At 44.4% G+C, this 19,923-nt stretch overlaps 1 protein-coding gene and 1 long non-coding RNA gene across 4 annotated transcripts in view; one reads left to right on the top strand and one right to left on the bottom strand.

Annotated features, from left to right (window-relative positions):
- The window catches only part of STAMBPL1 (STAM binding protein like 1), a 50,384-nt gene extending 44,413 nt beyond the window's left edge, over positions 1-5,971 (bottom strand). The window contains exon 1 of one of the 3 annotated variants that reach the window (XM_047825654.1): positions 5,702-5,971. The gene's annotated coding sequence lies outside the window, so the exon portion shown is untranslated. Of the gene's footprint in view, positions 1-5,150; positions 5,290-5,701 lie in introns of those variants that run through there. The other 2 variants (XM_047825649.1, XM_047825651.1) reach the window with 2 other exon arrangements.
- Positions 5,972-15,270: 9,299 nt separating this feature from the next.
- Positions 15,271-16,922, top strand: LOC125148223 (uncharacterized). Its single transcript, XR_007145457.1, has 3 exons — positions 15,271-15,375; positions 15,864-16,047; positions 16,810-16,922. It is a non-coding gene; the product is annotated as an uncharacterized LOC125148223 (long non-coding RNA).
- The last annotated feature ends 3,001 nt before the right edge of the window (positions 16,923-19,923 follow it).

Raw genomic sequence — 19,923 nt, 5'->3', positions numbered from 1 at the left:
AGATCATGTATACATTATAGTATATATTAAGGAGACCTATCCTCTCTACCTCCAGCAAAGAATCACTGAATATAAGGAGATGTAATAAATGAATATACACTGCATATGTTAACCGTTAGAAACAAAAATAACCAGTATTTCAAGCACAGGTGAAAACACACATTGGAACCATGCTTAATAAAGAACTTAAGGGGCACCTGGATGGCTCAGTCGGTCTGTTGAGTGTCCAACTTCGGCTCAGGCCAGGGTTTCTCGGTTCTTGAGTTCGAGCCCCACGTCGGGCTCTGTGCTGACAGCTCGGAGCTCAGAGCCTGGAGCCTGCTTCAGATTCTGTGTCTCCCTCTCTCTCTAAACCTCTCCTGCTCTGTCTCTCTCTGTCTCTCAAAACGAAATAAATATTTAAAAAATTAAAAAAAATATATATTTATAAATAAAGAACTTAATGAAACACAGGATTTACAAAATACCAAAATATCAAGGAAAACCAGCAAAAATTTTGTGCAACAATCTGGGTATGTATTCTCTTTTGGAGATGGCAAATTCCACAGTGGAAATGACTGGAGCCCTCAGTCTCCATCGACAAGCCCCCACTTTCCACGCTCCCTGCAGTGTTCCCAGCACCTGGTATGGGTTACAGGAGACAGACAGACACACACGCGCACACACACACACACACGCACACACACACACACGTTTGGAAAGCAGGCACCGGAGTTACTGCCTGGGTTTCACTCCCAACTCTATCACTTAGCAGCCTATGACCCTGAGCAATTCCCTCGCCTCTGTGTACCTCCGTTTTTTTTTTTTTTAATGAAATTTATTGACAAATTGGTTTCCATACAACACCCAGTGCTCATCCCAAAAGGTGCCCTCCTCAATACCCATCACCCACCCTCTCCTCCCTCCCACCCCCATCAACCCTCAGTTTGTTCTCAGTTTTTTTTTTTTTTTTAAATTTTTTTTTTTTTCAACGTTTATTTATTTTTGGGACAGAGAGAGACAGAGCATGAACGGGGGAGGGGCAGAGAGAGAGAGGGAGACACAGAATCGGAAACAGGCTCCAGGCTCTGAGCCATCAGCCCAGAGCCCGACGCGGGGCTCGAACTCACGGACCGCGAGATCGTGACCTGGCTGAAGTCGGACGCCCAACCGACTGCGCCACCCAGGCGCCCCTGTTCTCAGTTTTTAACAGTCTCTTATGCTTTGGCTCTCTCCCATTCTAACCTCTTTTTTTTTTTTTTTCCTTCCCCTCCCCCATGGGTTCCTGTTAAGTTTCTCAGGATCCACATAAGAGTGAAAACATATGGTATCTGTCTTTCTCTGTATGGCTTATTTCACTTAGCATCACACTCTCCAGTTCCATCCATGTTGCTACAAAGGGCCATATTTCATTCTTTCTCATTGCCACGTAGTAGTACTCCATTGTGTATATAAACCACAAATTCTTTATCCATTCATCAGTTGATGGACATTTAGGCTCTTTCCATAATTTGGCTATTGTTGAGAGTGCTGCTATGAACATTGGGGTACAAGTGGCCCTATGCATCAGTACTCCTGTATCCCTTGGATAAATTCCTAGCAGTGCTATTGCTGGGTCATAGGGTAGGTCTATTTTTAATTTTCTGAGGAACCTCCACACTGCTTTCCAGAGCGGCTGCACCAATTTGCATTCCCACCAACAGTGCAAGAGGGTTCCCGTGTCTCCACATCCTCTCCAGCATCTATAGTCTCCTGATTTGTTCATTTTGGCCACTCTGACTGGCGTGAGGTGATACCTGAGTGTGTACCTCCGTTTTTTAATCTGCAAAATGATACCGATTCCATAAGGTTGTTTTATGAATTAATAATAACAACAGCAACGCACATAGCACTTAACTTGGTGCCAGAAACTTCTAAACACTTTCATTTACATCTACTCAACCCTGCCCCAAAGCCTATGAGACAGAAATTAATATCCCAATTGAAAAATGAAGAAATAGAGGCTCAGAGAAGTTAGTGACTTGACCAAGGACACACAGCTGGTAAATGGCAAAAAGAATCCATGCTTCGAACTACTCCATTGTCCTTGCGAAAACACACGTAAGGTTTTGTCCAGTGTCTGGCATATTGCACATGTTAAATATTTATTAATAGTTATTAATAAATATTTGCCAGATGTTTGCAAGATTCTGAGGTTACACCAGGGCTCAAGGATGCTGTGACCGACCAGATATGGAACAAATGGGTGGTCACACTCGTGCCCAGGTTCACCGCCCCTCTTGCACATGAGGTCTGACTGCCTGGCATTTTCCCTTCTCCACTCAGTGTCACCGGGAGGCTATGCCATCAGGCCGTCATTACTGACACTTGATTCCACCCCCTCCCCCTTCTACAAATCCACTCAAGTGCCAAACACTCTTCTGAAAGAATGCCTTCATCACTTACTGCTTTCAGGGAACCTACCTTGAGTTGGCTACCTCATCCAATCAAAATTGCACACCCTGGCTTTCAAGGGCCTTACTAAGACATGGCAGGAACACGCTTTCAACTCTTGTTCAAGTGCTCGAGTGCCTACTTCCCAAACAACTACTTAATGAGAATGGCCATGTTTCGTTATGCAGAGAATAGCAGTGTTTAGGTCACTGCAGAACAGCGATGAGCTATTTTTTAATTTTACATATTTATTTTCAACACCACCCAACAGAAAGAAAAATTTCAGTGATTAAGGATCTCATCTGATTTTTGTTCAGAATGAAACAAGCTTGACCGAAACACATAAAAGGAAGGCTATGCAAGAGAAAAATTCCATTATTAATATGCACTATAATGTTAATATCCGGGCAAATTTCGGACAGCTTTCTAATCTTTCATCCTGAAATTAGATCATGAGCCACAGGGTAAACCTCTAGTGATTGGGGATGGAAAGTCAGAATAATTAAAAAAAGAAGAAGAAGAAGAAGAAGAAGAAGAAGAAGAAGAAGAAGGTATAACACTCTAAATCATACAATGCACCCATTTCCAAGAGTACCTTGAAAGGCTAACTAGAGCAAATCAAAACATATGAATTATTGGTACTTAGATCAAGGGGCTGCTTTTAATAAATACAAGTTACTAAGTAACCAGCAGTCTGAATTAATGTGTCTAAGGCAACCACATCAATGGGCAAACATAACATGGGTTTAATTTAAAATGTAAAAAAAATCAAACAACATGTGCTTTGAAGAGTTAGCAACTTGCCAAATGTCTAACCGGCTTTTCCACTTAGCATGAGGAGATACAGGATTGTACTAGAAGTTCATCTGATTTGCTTAGAAGTGCAAATAATTTCTGACAAAAGCCACATCTAGATGTGGCTACATCCAGATCATTCCTGAGTCGAGCATTCTGATGTCAACTCAGGACTTCTGAATGTACACTCACATGTCCGACCGGACAATTGACATGTTTGGACAGCTGGAATGAGCAGGTCAACAGGTACAAACACAGTGCTGTGTGTTTATGTTTTGTTTGGAGGGATTCTTACAGTCCCTTTGAGGAAGTCAGTCTTTACATGAATGTATCAACTGGGCTTCAGTTGGATGGAATGATTAGTAATCCATGCCAAGGGATGGCTAAAGAGAATCCATACTAGAAGAGGTGATGATGTAGTTAAATTGGGAAGATACACATTTTAGAATTGGTACTCATGTAACAAATCTTTATGGAGCAGCTGTAATCCATTAGCCTTAGGGACCAAAAGCTGATTCAAATATTCTCCAGGATGACCGTGAGTCATTTCTCCGGGTCTCAACCGAAGTTACTTACACACCTCTCACAGGGTTGACAAAAAATGCTAGTAGTGTTGGGCAGAATCACGAACCCAGTGGATTAAAATGGATCTAATTTATAAATGCATCCTTCCAGGTAGGCAGCTGGGATTTGGGGGCACCTCTCACATTCCTCCTACTCCCTCCTAGTTTGTGCAAGAATCACCAGGCTTTGCTTCCCTGTAAAAATCAACCTCACTTCCCGGATTGCAGCTGTAAATTGGCTTGGGAAGAGCCCTTAATGGAGGAACACAACGACCAAGCTGTGTCGGTTACGTCCTCTGTGCTGAGAGTAAAAAGAGGCAGCTAGCATGAACAACTCTCTAACTATTTTTATCAGTCTTCTCAGGAACCAACCCCAGAGACCTTTTTCTCTCCAGGAGAAGCCTCTCTGCGGAACATACCCTGGGGCCACGGTTCTGTGCTCTCGCCCTCCAAGCCTCCTGTGAAACAGGCACAAAAGCAGGCAAGAAACTAGCCCCAAAGTTGGCAATATGAATAACGGACTAGAATCATCTGCCTGGTAATTTAAATGGCGCATATTTTAGCAAGGAGTATAAGAAAACGCAGGTCTTAAAATCCCCAACAACCAGCTGATACATAAATCACAGCTCAAGTATATCCCAAGAGGCCAACAATTTGCCGTATATGTACTTGGACAGACGCAAGCAGCCAGGTCGTTTTCTAGGTCTCCAACAACATTTTGTGTCTTTGAATGAAGACGCTGTCATGGAGCACATGGCAAGAGGAACCTCCTTCTCAAAGACACTGACTTGTATGAAAAATACAGATTTTTCTAGTGCACCTACACAATGCCTACTACAGCGCAATCCCCAAACTTTTGAAGTGTAATTGAACATCCACCCCACAAATACAAGACTGCCAACCAAAACAAGGTCTGGAAAGAAACAGAACGCAGTGGTTTCATCTCTGTTGTAAAACAACCATAGAAAAAGGAAGCACCCCCGCCCCCTTGGAACAGGAACTCAAACATCCAGGTGTAATTTAACTGTTAGAACAAATCTGCCATATTGACCTTGCCGGCCTTGACTCATGAGATCCTCAAAGGGCACCCTAGTGATATCCAGGATCATTCTGGACACTCCTTAAAACCCAGGACTTCGTTTTATTCTCCGTGATTAGCAGGATGTTTGCAAAGCAGGGTGCTCCCTGCAGCTTACGTTGAAAGATGTCTGTTTTACTCACATCAGACGCTGATTTCCAGAAAGCCGTCCCCAACCCACCCCCAGTGCCAACCAGATAGAAGACTTTTTTCGATCCTCTCGATGAGGTTCTGTTTCCTAAGTTACTCATTACTTACACAACTTAAATACACCCCCCCCAACCCCCCAGTGATTGTGGCACCTTAGGCTCTTGGATCGGGACCGTGGGTTGTTTCAGAGAGTTTTGGAACATGACGTTTCAGCTGACTATCCACTTCTCTGTGCTTTCGGTTAAGGCTTGAATTATTCAGGGGAGGGGAAAATGGCATAAAAGTCAACCTCATCTAGGAAGGCGCCCCACTCGCCCTGCAGGGGCGGGTCAAGGTCCGGTTTTCCAGCCCCCACGCCGCGCACCCCAGAAGCAGCGCGGTGGTCCTCCGGCGCGCCGGCACCCTCCCCAAGGCTGCACCCCGAGTCGGAACGAGAAGCACACGCGCACAGGTCACCGCCAGAGTCCCGCCCCGCCACCGGCAGCCACCGCTTCCTGCCTCCCCGGTCAAGGTGAAAGCAACCCCCGGGGGCCGGCGGGAGCCGCGCACAGGACCGGCAGGAAGGAAGTGAGCCGCGGCAGAGCGCGCCTGCTCCCCGCCGAGCGAGCCCCGCAGAGGGGCCCGCGGGCACCTGCCCCCCCGCCTGCGCCCCCGCCCGTGTCGGGGCGCGCTCACACTCACGCGCGCGCGCGCGGCCACTCACCCGCAGCCCCCCGAGGTCCGGAGCCCGCGTGGGACGGCGGCTGCGGCGGCTGTCCCCGCGCCTGCCGTGTGGCCTTGGCATCCGTCTGGCCGCTGCAGCCCGGGCCGCGGTGGCTTTTGCTGGAAGGCCCTGCGGCCGGGTGACGCGGCCCCCAGCGTGGAGCGCCCGCTCGCCGGCCTCGGCCGCGCCGGCCCCGCTCCTCGTGCGCGCAGCGCGCGGCTCAGCTCCTTGCACTCCCGCCTCGCTCCCCCCCTCCCCTCCTCCCCTCCCCCTCCTCCCCCTCCTCCTCCCCCTTCTCCCCCGCCTGTGCCCCTCGGCGGTCGCGCTCCGCAGCACCCGCGCCGACCAGGCCCCTGGGGGAAGCCACGCGCGGGCCGGCCGTCCCCGCCGCCGCCACCGCAGGAAAGAAACTGTCACTGCGATGGTCCCGGCCTCCCCGGCCGCGGCCCCTGGGTGCCGCCTCCGCCGCTGCCTCCGCCCCTCCCCCGCGCGCACGCTGCAGAGAAAGCTCGCAGGTGGCCTCGAGTCCCCACGGCGGGCCTAGCGCGACTGGGAAACCGCCGGCTGCCACTCTGCCATCTGAGACCCCGCGCGTCCCCTTCCCAGCCCGGAACGGCCCGGACCCGCGTTGGCTGCGCCGTCGGTCTTCCCACCCCCACCCCAGGTGGCCCCAGGGGGTGCCTTTGAAGGCTGCGGGGTACAGACGGCCTGAGGCGGCTGGAAACTCGAAACTCGCGCCGGAGTCAGGGAGGGACGGGGTGTGGGTGAGAACCCCACTTACTCCTCGTGTTCGGAATTCTGCCTTGGGGTTTACGCGCAACACCCCGACTCCCCCCCCCCCCCTCCCTGCTTCTGACTTTGTGCACCCCGAAGATACCTCCTGGGCATTGTTTAGTATCTTGGGCAGTGTTTTCAGTGTGGTCCTGGCACTCCGCCAGATACTCTAACTATGGCATCTCATTTTATCGTCGCCCCGGCCTATGGAAAGGCCTTCTAACTTTTCCCGTGCCTGGGACACAGACAGGTAATTTGTCCCCGGTTACCCACTTAGGAAGTAGCAGAAGTGAAGGTGTGAATTCTCATCCGAGACACTAAAAAGGTATTTCTGCAGGCTGGGCAGATTCTGTTCATTTACAAACGTTTTGCAAACGCGGCTACTGCTGGAAGAAAAACAGACACTGTTCCACTTCTCCCGAATTTGGGTAGGAGGTGATTTCCGAGACAGAGATGTGACTGCCGAGACAAGGCAGTGCAAGATGAAATGTAAAGATTTGACTCTGGAGGCAGCCTTGATTTTTATTTAAAAAAAAAAAAAATTTTTTTAACGTTTATTTTTGGGACAGAGAGAGACAGAGCATGAACGGGGGAGGGTCAGAGAGAGGGAGACACAGAATCTGAAACAGGCTCCAGGCTCTGAGCTGTCAGCTCTGAGCTGTCAGCACAGAGCCCGGCGCGGGGCTCGAACTCACGGACCGCGAGATCGTGACCTGAGCTGAAGTCGGAGGCTTAACCCACTGAGCCACCCGGGCGCCCCATCAGCCTTGATTTTTAAAAAGTGATGGCTGTCATTGTTTTTCTACTTTTGAATTTGGTTCCAAATTTTAACATCAGGAAATTTCACAAAAACCCCTCAGACCTTGGGCGTATTATGAAAAGTTGAAGAACTGGCAGCTTTGGTTCATGGTAGGTTCTAGCAACCATCAGCTGGGGCCAAGAGGTTCCCTTCACACGGGGATAGTGCCCTCCAATCCTCCGGGGTCCCGACCACTCTTGTGTGCCCTACCCTGCTGACATTTGAAGATCTGATATTTGAGTTTGCAGTTCTGGACTAGATAATCTCGTGGCCTACTAGGCAATCTAAAAATTCAGTCATGATTAAGAAGATGAACCAGATTCCTAAGAAAAAATATTATGAAACAAAGGATTTTATGTAAATACTTATCGTGGCCATTGATCAAGGTCTTGCTACCTACAACCCAAACTCTCACCAAAACTAAAATGGTCCAGGGGCACCTCCGTGGCTCAGTGGGTTGAGTGCCCAACTCTTGGTTTCCGCTCAGTTATGATTTTAACGGTTTGTGAGTTTGAGCCCCTTGTCGTCCAATCCCTGCTTGGGATTCTCTCTCCCTCTCTCTCTGCCCCTCCCCCCCTTCAAAATAAATAAATAAATAAATAAATAAATAAATAAATAAATAAATATGTGGGGGCGGGGAGCCAAAATGGCCTAATACTCACTGTCTCTATCATGTGACCTAAGTTCAGCCCATGAGAAGTTCCTATCTAGGTCTTTGAATCTGGAGTTGGTGACTCAAAAAGGAGACATTTTAGAAATAATGGCGTTATCTGTGAAGTGGCTTTTGTGCCTGCAGACAGCAGTGCCAGAGGTGAGAGGTGGGCATGTCCAATGGCAATACCAATGGTGTCCCAAATGGCCTGTCCTAAGTGGTCTGACATGTTTTGACTCCAACAACCAAGCTACCCTGTTTGATGGAACCGAGTCTCCAGTCTTCCTGTCTCTATGGCATGCTGCCTGCTGGCCTTCCAAGGCATTTCTCTTCTGATTAAGTAATCAGAATCGGTTTTGGTGTTTGTCACCAAAACCTTGATCCAATGGCTTTTTGGATGATCCAAGCTCTGCCTCCCTTTCACTCACCGAATTAATGAAAACTGGGCACAAGTGTGTTCATTCAACTTTTATGTTACAATTTTGAAGTGTTCCAGGGGCGCCTGGGTGGCTCAGTCGGTTAAGCATCGACTTCGGCTCAGGTCATGATCTCACGGTTTGTGCGTTCGAGCCCCACGTCGGGCTCTGTGCTGACAGCTCAGGGCCTGGAGCCTGCTTCGGATTCCACGTATGCTTCTCTCTCTGTTCCTTCCCTGCTCACACTCTGTCTCTCTCTCAAAAATAAATAAAGATTTAAAAAAAATTTTTTTAATTTAGAAATTTAAAGTGTTCTATAATTTTGCTTGCACTTTTAAAGATTTTATTTTGCTATTAATCTAACATGCAATGTTTTTTTTAAGATAGCATTTTCGTTTGTTTATTTTTTTGCTGTTACCGATCATGTTAGCAAAGATCTTGTGTTAATGAACGTTGCCCTCAATACTGGCGAGGGTACAATGAAGTGAGCCCTCTCATCGGGTGGCATAATCTTGACACACTGGGGAAAGTAATTTGCCAGCATGTTAACACAAGCTGTGAAGTGTAACTTTTCCGTGGGTAATTCCGTTTCCAGGAAGGAAATGATCCTAAGGAGATCTGAAATGAGAAATAAGGTTTCTCCACTGAGATATTTACCACCAATTTTAGTCATTAAAGTTAGGCTTATGATGAGTCTTCTTTTCTCTTCCATTTCACTTTATTTTAGAGAGGTTGGAGGGGGGGGAGAGGGGCAGAGAGAGAAAGAGAGAGAATCGTAAGCAGGCTTCACATTCAGCATGGAGCTCGACGTGGGGCTCGATCTCACGACTGTGAGATCATGACCTGAGCTGAAATCAAGAGCCAGACGCTCAATGTCCTGAGCCACCCAGACGCCCCATGTGATGAGTTTTAAACAACATTGAAGCTGCTTATCATCCAACGTTAAACAAATAAGGAAACAAAATGGCACACACGTATCATCTCAAATAGGTAAAGCCACAGGAAAAGGATCTAGGAGAATTTATTAAAATTACCCCCTAGAGATTAGTTATGGGCAATTATAATTGCCTTCCTTATGCTTTACTATATTTAACATTTTCTACAATGGGCATGCTTTTCCTCTCATTTAGGAAAAAAGAATATTTACGAATTAAAAATAAACAAAATTGGTAGCCAGAAAAATATGAGGGCCTGTTTATGACAACGCCTCATTTATAGTGGGTATATAATTAATATTTGGGGAAGAAAGGAGGGAGGGAGGGAGGGAAGTCATGGTGTTTCACGAGGAATGATGAATTAAGGGACTGTGACATCTCTATCATTTGCTTAGCTGATGGTGTAAATAAAAACAAGACAGTACATTCTAAATTTTTTTTTCAACGTTTTTAATTTATTTTTGGGACAGAGAGAGACAGAGCATGAACGGGGGAGGGGCAGAGAGAGAGGGAGACACAGAATCGGAAACAGGCTCCAGGCTCTGAGCCAGGCTCCAGGCTCTGAGCCATCAGCCCAGAGCCCGACACGGGGCTCAAACCCACGGACCGCGAGATCGTGACCTGGCTGAAGTGGGACGCTTAACCGACTGCGCCACCCAGGCGCCCCCAAGACAGTACATTCTAAATTGCTCTATTAAGTAATGGTGCATTTGAGTGTTTCCCAGTTGTGGCATGTGGCAAAACATTGAATGCCTTTCTCACTGGATGGGTAATATGGAGCCAGCGCTCAGAGCTTTCCTTGCCCCACATTGTTAGAGATAGATCTGAGAAGGTGGAAGAACCAGGGTGTTGCTGTTCTAGACAAAGAGGCCCTCTCTTGCCTCTGATTGGCCACCATATGGAGGTCTGCCCCTCTCTTTGGGGCACCCAAAGTCTGAAAGTTGGGGACAGCCTCTCGTCTCCACACCTGTTGACATCCTAATTGAATCTTACTTGTTAGAACTCACAGTACAAAGATTAAGTGTGCCTGGTTGAATTCACATTAATCAGGGAACCCACTTTTGCATTCGTGTACTCCTGTAATTGTTTGGTGTTTGCACAAAAAGCAGTAGTCCCTGGGGTAATCACGGCCCTCACCGGGGGATCCTCACTGAGACTCTATGGGTTGGAGTCCTTGTTCATTGTTTAGAATTTCCTGACTCTGGATTATCTGTAAAGCCAAGGGAAAGACAAGAACTAGAATACTCAGCTGATCCTATTAGAAGGGATATATCCAATATAGTATAGTCTAGTTTACTGTATATATAAAGGAAAATAAATATCATATTCTTAAAAACATGTGTTTTTAAAATTAAGGGGTTTGCTGTTGTTCATTCCACTGGTTCTCAAAGTATAGCCCAGTGACCCTGGAAATCCTTTCAGACAGACTTGAAGATCAAAGACTATTTTGATAAAAAAAAAAAACATGAATACCTTAGGTGTTCAGCCAGGTGGTGGGTGAGCCACCTGGGTGGCTCAGTCAGTTGAGCATCTGACTCTTGATTTCGGCTCAGGTCATGATCTCGAGGTTGGTGGGACTGAGCCCCACGCTGGGCTCTGCCCTGAGAGCTCCGAACCTGCTTGGGATTCTCTCTCTCCCCCCTGTCTCTGCCCCTGTCCCCTACCATTTCAAAATAAATAAAATAAACATTAAAAATATGAACCCATCATTTGACTTTTTCACTCCCATTCTTCCAGGGCTTGCAGTTTTCCAGAGCTATGTGAGTGATATCGCCACAGCCAGAAGGCAGAAGCCTTCTAGGAGAATACAGCCATCTCTGAAGCCAGATGTGCAAGAGATTTCTAAAGCTATAAAACAATGCCAGTGTTCTCACCAAGTTTTGTTTTGTTTGGGAAAACATAGTTACGTTGTAATGACAATGAGATGTTTAGTTAAAAAAAATTTTTTTAACGTTTATTTATTTTTGAGAGAGAGAGAGGGTGAGGAAGGGGCAGAGAAAGAGGGAGACACAGAATCCGAAGCAGACTCCAGGCTTTGAGCTGTCAGCACAGAGCCCGCCCAGTGAGGGACTCCAACCCACAAACCGTGAGATCATGACCTGAGCTGAAGTCGGACACTTAACCGACTGAACCACCCAGGCGCCCGGAGATGTTTAGTTTAACGTGAGACCAGTATATTATTTTTTGATAAATTGATAAAATACTTAAAATTTCTTCAATTTTATTTTCTAATGTAGCAAAAATGGACAGATAGAAGTCGCATCAACAAAAGCTCTCCAGAGTCCTCAACAGTTTTTAAGATCATTTTAAGAGGGTCAAGGAGTCCTGAGGCCAAAAAAGTTTGCAAACCACCAGTCTATGCTATTACAAAGCTAGTAAGTTTTAAATGACCTATTCTTCGTTTGAGGAATTGCACCATAACTATGGCAACTAGTCTGTGTCACTGAATGCAGGAAGTAAGAGCTCCAAAAACAGAAACGGCAGGCACATTTGACTTTTTCCATTTGTGAGATTTATTTTGGTGCTCTCTTCCTGTTAGCTACTCTAGGCTCGGGGAATTTTGTGTCTGTTACGTTCCCGTAGCCAGTACACTCGACGAGGCTTGGCGTTCCTGGAACCCTGTCTTCCTGCCACTTATTTTTCGGAGCCTAGTTTTCAGACAGCTTCAGACAGCTCTTAAGGTTTAAGTCCTGAAGCTGACAAGTATGCTAGCATTTTGAAAACCGTCCTGCGCTTTGTGGATGGAAGACTTACTACTTGCAAACATGTCAACACCCAGGCAGACATTTGGTGAACATGTAAATTCCCTTGGCTTTAGGTACGTAAGACATTGCTAAATGTGAAACAAATATTATTAATAGGAGCCCCTGGCTGGCTCAGTCAGTACAGCACATGACTCTTGATCTCGGGGTTGTGAGTTCGACCCCCACGCTGGACACAGAGCTTACTTACAAAAATATTAGTAGTGTTTGGGTGCGGTTAGACTTTTTTCTTTTTTATTTCTTTTCCTTTTTTTTTTTTAATTTTTGTAAGTATATTTTTGAGAGGGAGACAGACAGAGTGTGAGCAGGGGAGGGGCAGAGAGAGAGGGAGACAGAATTGGAAGCAGGCTCCAGGCTCTGAGCTGTCAGCACGGAGCCCAACCCGGGGCTCGAACTCACAAACCACTAGATCATGACCTGCGCCAAAGATGGACGCTTAACTGACTGAGCCACCCGGGCGCCCCTGTTAGACTTTTTTTCTAAAGACCTTTTTTTGCAGGATGTGTGTGGAAGGTAGAAAGGTGAAGGGAAGGGGGAAAACTGCAGAATAACATCTGATTCTCACTGCCAAAACATAGCCTCTAACAGTCACATCCCTCCTGGGACTGCTTCCATGCAATAGAAATCCTTCCGTGGTAGGCTCTATTATTTAACAGCTACTCGGCAGGGTTGAGTGGCATCCTCCTGACAGAGGAAGCACAAAACACACAAGTTGGCCTTATATTGGTTATTTAAATTTAAAATTTCTTCGGTCAGCAGAGAAAGACTCTATCTTCTTTTATAGGGGGGAAAAAGTGCCCACTGACGTTTTTTTGGTAGCGAATAATACTGTTTTAAAATACTATTCTTAAATTTATGGCTACATAAGCAAAGACATGACCTTTTCCAAGGATAAATAGTAAAAATAGCAGATCTATAAATATATATTTAGGCATGTGCTGCTGGGCTTAAAACTCAGGCTTATACTGTAGATAACACTTCTGTCTTAGCCTGCTTAGGCTGCCATAACAAAATACCACAGACTGGGTGGCTTTAAACAACAGAAATTTTTTCTCACAGCTCTGGAGCCTGGAAGTCACGGTCAGGGGGCTGGCTGATTCATTTCCTCTTGAGAGCTCTCCTCCTGGCCTGTCTGTGCTCACCTTCTTGCTGTGTCCTCCCACGAGGGGCAGAGGGGGATCTGTCTCTCCCTCTTCTTGTAAGGATCCTTTAGGATTAGGATAAGGATTCTGTAGGATTAGGATCCCAACCTTATGACCTTATTTAGCTTCAATTACCTCCTGGAAGTCCTGTCTCCAAATACAGTCACATTGGAGGTTAGACTATCAATATGTGAAATCTGGGGGGGACTCAGTTCAGTCCATAGAACTTGTTTGCTTTTTGAAAATAAGTACACAATAAGTCATAAATGAAACCACATAGCTTCATACGGGTCTCTTAGAAACTACAGGATTCCAGGGGCGCCCGGATGGCTCAGTCGGTTAAGTGTCTTACTCTTGATTTTGGCTCAGGTCATGATCTCATGTTTCGTGGGATTGAGCCTCACATCATAGTTTTTGCTGACATTGCAAAGCCTGCTTGGGATTCCCTCTCTCTCCCTGTCTCTCTGCCCCACCCCTGCTCTCACTCTCGCTCTCAAAATAAATGAACAAACTTAAAAAAAAAAAAAAAAAGAAACTACAGGATTCTTTGCACTCCAAGGGACAAAATAATCAGGAATATATCATTGTACACAATAATTTATTCAATTTCTCTGATTAAATGTCAAACTTTGCCATCACAGGTCACTCTGTCATAGTATATCACTATGCTTTCAGAGGCACAAATAAACACACGGAAACACTTCCTCCTCCAAAGAGGGAGGAGGGAAATTCTAAAAGGTTATTGATATCGCCTTTGTCTGATGTAATGGCTTTTTTGAATCAGAAAAATCTCTCATTCCTTGAGGTGGAAAATAGCATCTGTTCTGAAGAAGAAGAATCTTCAAGTTTTAGAATCAGAAGGAACCACAGGTATCATTTCGTCCGACCTCCTTACTTCACAGAAGAGGAAAGGGAAATCTTCAAGGTGGGGGTGACGTGTCAAGGTCACTGAAGACTGTGTGTGTCTGTTCCCTTTCAGTCAGGAAACGCGATTGGCTCACCACCAGCCAGTGCGATTAGACTTTACCTTTATTGATTGTATGTCCTTTCCCAGGCATTATGCCAGTGGGTTTTCTTAACAACCCTGTGAAAGGAAGGCCATGGTGAGGCCAAAGGATGAAGGCTTGTGTTTCTAGAAACGGGACACAGAAAGGAAGGGGGAGAAGACTTCAGACCTGCAAACCACAGAACCATAAACGTTAGCGTTAAAGGGGCGGAACTCAGATGCCACGTGGAAACAAATGGGATTGGGGCTCCTGGGTGGCTCAGTCGGTTGAGCGTCCGACTTCAGCTCGGGTCATGATCTCACAGTCTGTGAGTTCGAGCCCCGTGTCGGGCTCTGTGCTGACAGCTCAGAGCCCGGGGCCTGCTCCAGATTCTGTGTCTCCCTCTCTCTCTGACCCTCCCCCATTCATGCTCTGTCTCTCTCTGTCTCAAAAATAAATAAACGTTAAAAAAATTAAAAAAAAAAAAGAAACAAATGGGATTACACAGTAGAAAGGGTGTAAGTGAACTCGTGAAAGTGGACATTGGGTGGCAGAGTCGTTGATCACGAAGAGTGGGTACTTTCAGTCGGATGCATTGCACTTCTAAGCTGATCAATTCCTCCGAGCCTGTTTCTTGACTGGTAGATAAGGTAGAGCCCTTACAAAGATGAAATGAAACCACCTCTCTGAAGCACGTAGCAGCACGTCTAGCATAGGAAGGGATGTATGGAGGTTTTCGAGTCAAGCGATAACGTGGGCTGCAGTAAGATGCTTTTGCGCTGGAGACAACAGCAGAAGAACCGCGTGGAAACACTGACCTGGCAAGCTCAAGAAATTAACCTTGAGGTGTAGATTTCAGGGGTCATGCACTGAGTAGAGGTAAGTGAAATCCGGAAAATGGTCGAGGGCCTCAAAGGCAGTGAATGAGAAAGGCCTGAGGGGGTAAGACCGAGCCTCCACGGGCCCTGGGCGGCAGGAGGGGGAGCGTGTTTTCCGGAAGAGGAGGGCGCGCATGCGTACACGCACCGGGTTGCAGGGAACTGGTGAGTGTTGGGGGCAGGACTGAGATGCCACCCGCAGACCAGTTACGTCAACGGAAGGCAAGAAATAGATGGGCAGTCCGTCGTAGCTTCTAACCCTAACCCTGTGGGCCCTCTGTGAATGGTCACCGTTACTGCTCACAGTAAAAGAGAATTTCTGATTAGCAGGTCAGTCAGATGGGCAGAGTCAGCTGGAGAGGCGTCCCTGAGCTGTGTGTCCTGCAAGTTCATTGGCCACACAGAGATACAAAGCTATGTGTGTTGGGGGAGGAGTAGAGAGGGAGAGAGAGTCCTGTCTACACACTTACGGGCCATTTAGCGTGCAAATATCCAAGCTTCCTTTCCTAGAAAATGGTGATCTCGACTTGGAAGCCCCGGTTCCTCTTTCAGGCCTGATGTGAGAGCCAAAAAGAGGTTTCTACAATGCAGACTAGACTCAGGAGACAAAACACATCTTTCAGCAGATGTTTCATTAAGCTCTGATTTAGCCTGATTAAAATCTATATTGACCGAGGCTAAGGAAGTTGTTGCTTTATGCCAGTGCCTAGAGAATGATTTAAATTCCAGAAGAGCTTGGATGATGGGGAATGGTTTTATGTGTGATTTAAATTTCCTCTCTTTCTTTGTCATTTTTTCCAACTGTGTTATTTTTTCAGGCTTTCAGCAAAGAACATCTATGGCTTGTATGATAACACAAATTGGAAAGTTATGAAAGAAATACGTCTCCTGTCTCACTAACACGCGGGCGTGAAAAGCCAGTTTGAAAGGGGGAGTCACCACCCTGTTCAGGGTGATTTGCAGAGGAGTGGACCTGGAGGAAAGCATCTGGGCTTTACCCCGGTAAAACTTTGGCTTTATCTCCAACTCGTTCTTTTTTTCTCTCCTCCTTTCTCATTCCTGTCTTCCTGTTCATTGCAAAAAAAAAAAAAAAAAATCTGTCCTAGAAGGATAGAGATTTTTGGTTGCTGCCAGAGAGGCTGGGCTGGGGGTCAAGCCTTTGCTTTAGGAGGCCACCTGATTGCTCTGAGGTTTTATAAAAAGCTGAGGCCCTGCAGGGAGTCTTGGGATGAGGGGATGGGGTTTGTGCCTTGGATGCTCTGGTTTAAACTAAGAACTTCCGGTGCGTGTTTTGCAGAGTAAATCTAGGAGGAGACCTTGAGATTTGGCTTTTAAAAAGCTGCTATTTCACCTGCTTCCCGTAGCGCTGTCTTTATGATGATCCGAACTTTCTTCCCCTCTCAACCCAGGCTTTAGGACGTCGGACACCATTTCTGACGGTTAATTTTATGTGTCAAGTTGACCAGGCGGAGGGATGTCCAGAGCTGGTGAAATATTATTTCTGGATGTGTCTGTAAAGGGTGTTTCTCGACGAGATTAGCATTTGAATCATTAGACTAAGTAAAGAAGACCCTTCTCCCCATTGTAAGGAGAAGTCCCTTCTCCTTTTCTCCCCATGTAGAGTATACATGCTCCTAAATTAGAGTGTACATGCTCCTACTTAACCCTCTTTTCTTTTCTCTTCGTGGACAGTGAACATTTCCCCACAACTTTGCATGTATTCTTACAATATAATTCTCCCCTCCAACTGTGTCTGCTCGACAGATTGCCACCAGGTGACTTCTAAATACCTAGCACTGAGGCAGATGCCATGAGAGTCCTGGATCAATCACTTGCAAGCTCTTGAAGATAAACTACCGAACTTCTCTGAGCCTCAAATGATAATAATATCTACTTTAAGGTTTGTGGGATGTTTAACTAAGACACTGCATTTAATGTATGGTTCCTGGCATATGGTAAACACTCAGCCAAGATTAAATAACATTGTTATCATTTGAAATACTGTTACAAAGCTTGTCTTTTTCAGTTTTTAATTTTTTGAAGTTTTAATTCTTTAGGTAATCTCTACACCCAACATGGGGCTCGAACTCATGACCCCAAGATCGGGAGTTGCATGCTCCACTGACCGAGCCAGCTGCATGCCCCTGATTAAGCTCGTGTCGATACTTTTCAGTGACATCTGTCATCCTAATCCTGGAGGGCTGGTCACTGCCCCGCAGAAACTCCCATGTTCTTTTCTCGGACATCATGGAGTTCAAGGGCACATGAAGGACCATGTCGGTCTAGAAAGAACCAGCCAGGTGTTCACTTAACGTCACTCAGGACACGTAAGTCTAACTTTACATTTCGTCATCGCCACATGTGCTTTGCTCCCGTGACACTCTATCCTCGGAAGCTCTGTGGGGAGTACACGGTCAACAAATGTATAAACTCATCAGTGGTCCTCACGAAGCCGAGCTTCATTATATCCTAGATTAAGACAAAATCTCCCGGGTCCTAGCAACTTGCAGGCCAGGGATCCAAAACCTTCAGAAAGTGTATTATCTGGTGGGGGAGGGGAGGATTCCTGGGTAGCTCGGTAAATTAAGCTTGATTTCAGCTCAGGTCGTGAGTTGAGCCCCGCATCAGGTTCTGTGCCGACAGTGCTGAGCCTGCTCGGGATTCTCTCTCTCTCCTGCTTTGTCCCTCCCCTTCTCACTCTCTATCTCTCAAAACTAAATAAATAACCACTAAAAAAAAAGAAGTGTGTTATCTGGGGATTTAACCTCAGCTCCAGGAGCTGTGGGTGATACAGAGCCCACTTCGTTTTTCTTTAAGACTGGACTAGGAGGTATCTTCTATCTGCCTTTAGTGGATGAGATGGCAGATGGTTTACCCAACATCTAAGAGACTAAGTGAACCAACAAAAATAAAGGGCAAGAAATGGATACGCACAGGCATTTTCCAATGAAGTCACCACGTCTTTAGTGTATCAGTCAGAATGTGCAGGTGTGAGTGAAAGAAACCAAGCAGAAAATATTGGCCAGAGCTGACTAACTCCACACAGGTCCAAGAATCAGGTTTGTAGACAATGCAGCCAGAGCCAATGCTGGAAACAATGATGCAAAACTGGTCTGGTAAAGGCACCACGGGTACCATTGTTCAGTTGAGTCACTGCAATTAACACTTCCGATTTCATCAACCCTGGTCATGGAACCCCGGGTTAGGAGACATTTCTCCATTGGCGCCTTGCTTTTCTTCGTGTCTTACAAACAGAGGCCCTGGTTGCCTTTGTTGCAGACTATCCATCCAGGACAAAATGTGCGTATTTTAAAGAGGTGCTGTTTTTCATTATATTGAATTAACAAAGATGCTGGTGAGGGTGTGGTAAAATGGTCACTTCCATATTGACAGCATGCACAGAGGATGAATTGTCACAAACATGACTGGGAAGGTAATTCAGTGAAATGAATGACAACCTTCAAAGATTTTTGTATCTCTAGTTTCCCAGAAATCAGATGGCTGGATCTACCTTACAGACATCTTCTCAAATATAGAATGTAATTTACAGCCAAATATATTCTTCCTAGTGCTAAAAGAAACAGACCAAACATCCATAAGAGAATATAAAAATCTGTGCAGTTATATCTGCTATAGAATACTACATAGCCTGCTCCAAATAAAGGTTCGGCAGTTACCTAGAGTATATATAGCAAAATACCAATGTATGTTGGTATACATATTTGATTGTAACTACATATATCCAATTTGACCGCATATCCAATTTAATTGTAACTATGTAAATGAAACACACAAAAACCTATGGAAGGAAAAAAATAACTGGATGGAAATAGACCAAAATTTTAATAGTAAAATCATATATATACATATGGTTTTACTGTCATATATATATGAAATATATATAATATATATGAATATGAATATATGAAAAAATATATATAATGTCATATATATAATTTATATATATCATATATATATAAAACAGTTTTACTGTTTTTTACTATTTACTGTTAACGGGTTTTACTGTTATATATATATTGTTATATATATACTGTTATATATTTACTGTATAACGGTAAAACCAGTAAACAGTAAAAAACAGTAAAACTGTTATATATCTATCTATATATATATAGATATCTATATATCTATACATATATGTATAGATATATATATGTATATATAGTATGTATATATGTATAGATATATAGATATCTATATACATATACATATATATACGTATATGTATAGGTATATCTATATATCTATACATATATATGTATATATATCTATATATATCTATATAGATATATATTAGTAAGGGTAAAACTGTTATATATATATCTATATATATATATAGATATCTATATCTATCTATCGATATATCTATACATATATGTATAGATATATATAGATGTATAGATATATATACACATATATATGTATATGTATATATATATGTATATTATATAGATATATAGATATATATATACATATACATATATATGTATATATATATCTATATATCTATATATATCTATACATATATATATAGATATATCTATATATATGTATATATGTATGTATATATGTATATATCTATATATCTATATACATATACATATATACACATATACATATATATGTATATATATCTAAATATCTATATATCTATATATCTATATATCTATACATATATATGTATCTATATCTATATATATAGATATCTATATCTATCTATCTATACATATATATGTATATATATCTATATATATAGATATCTATATCTATCTATCTCTCTATATATATATCTATACATATATATGTATAGATATCTATCTATCTCTCTCTATATATATATATATATATCTCCTTGGA

This window comes from Prionailurus viverrinus, chromosome D2 (assembly GCF_022837055.1).
Source record: "Prionailurus viverrinus isolate Anna chromosome D2, UM_Priviv_1.0, whole genome shotgun sequence".
Taxonomy (NCBI): domain Eukaryota; kingdom Metazoa; phylum Chordata; class Mammalia; order Carnivora; family Felidae; genus Prionailurus; species Prionailurus viverrinus.
Note: the sequence above shows the minus strand (reverse complement) of the source record. Positions and strands in the feature narration are given on the sequence as shown.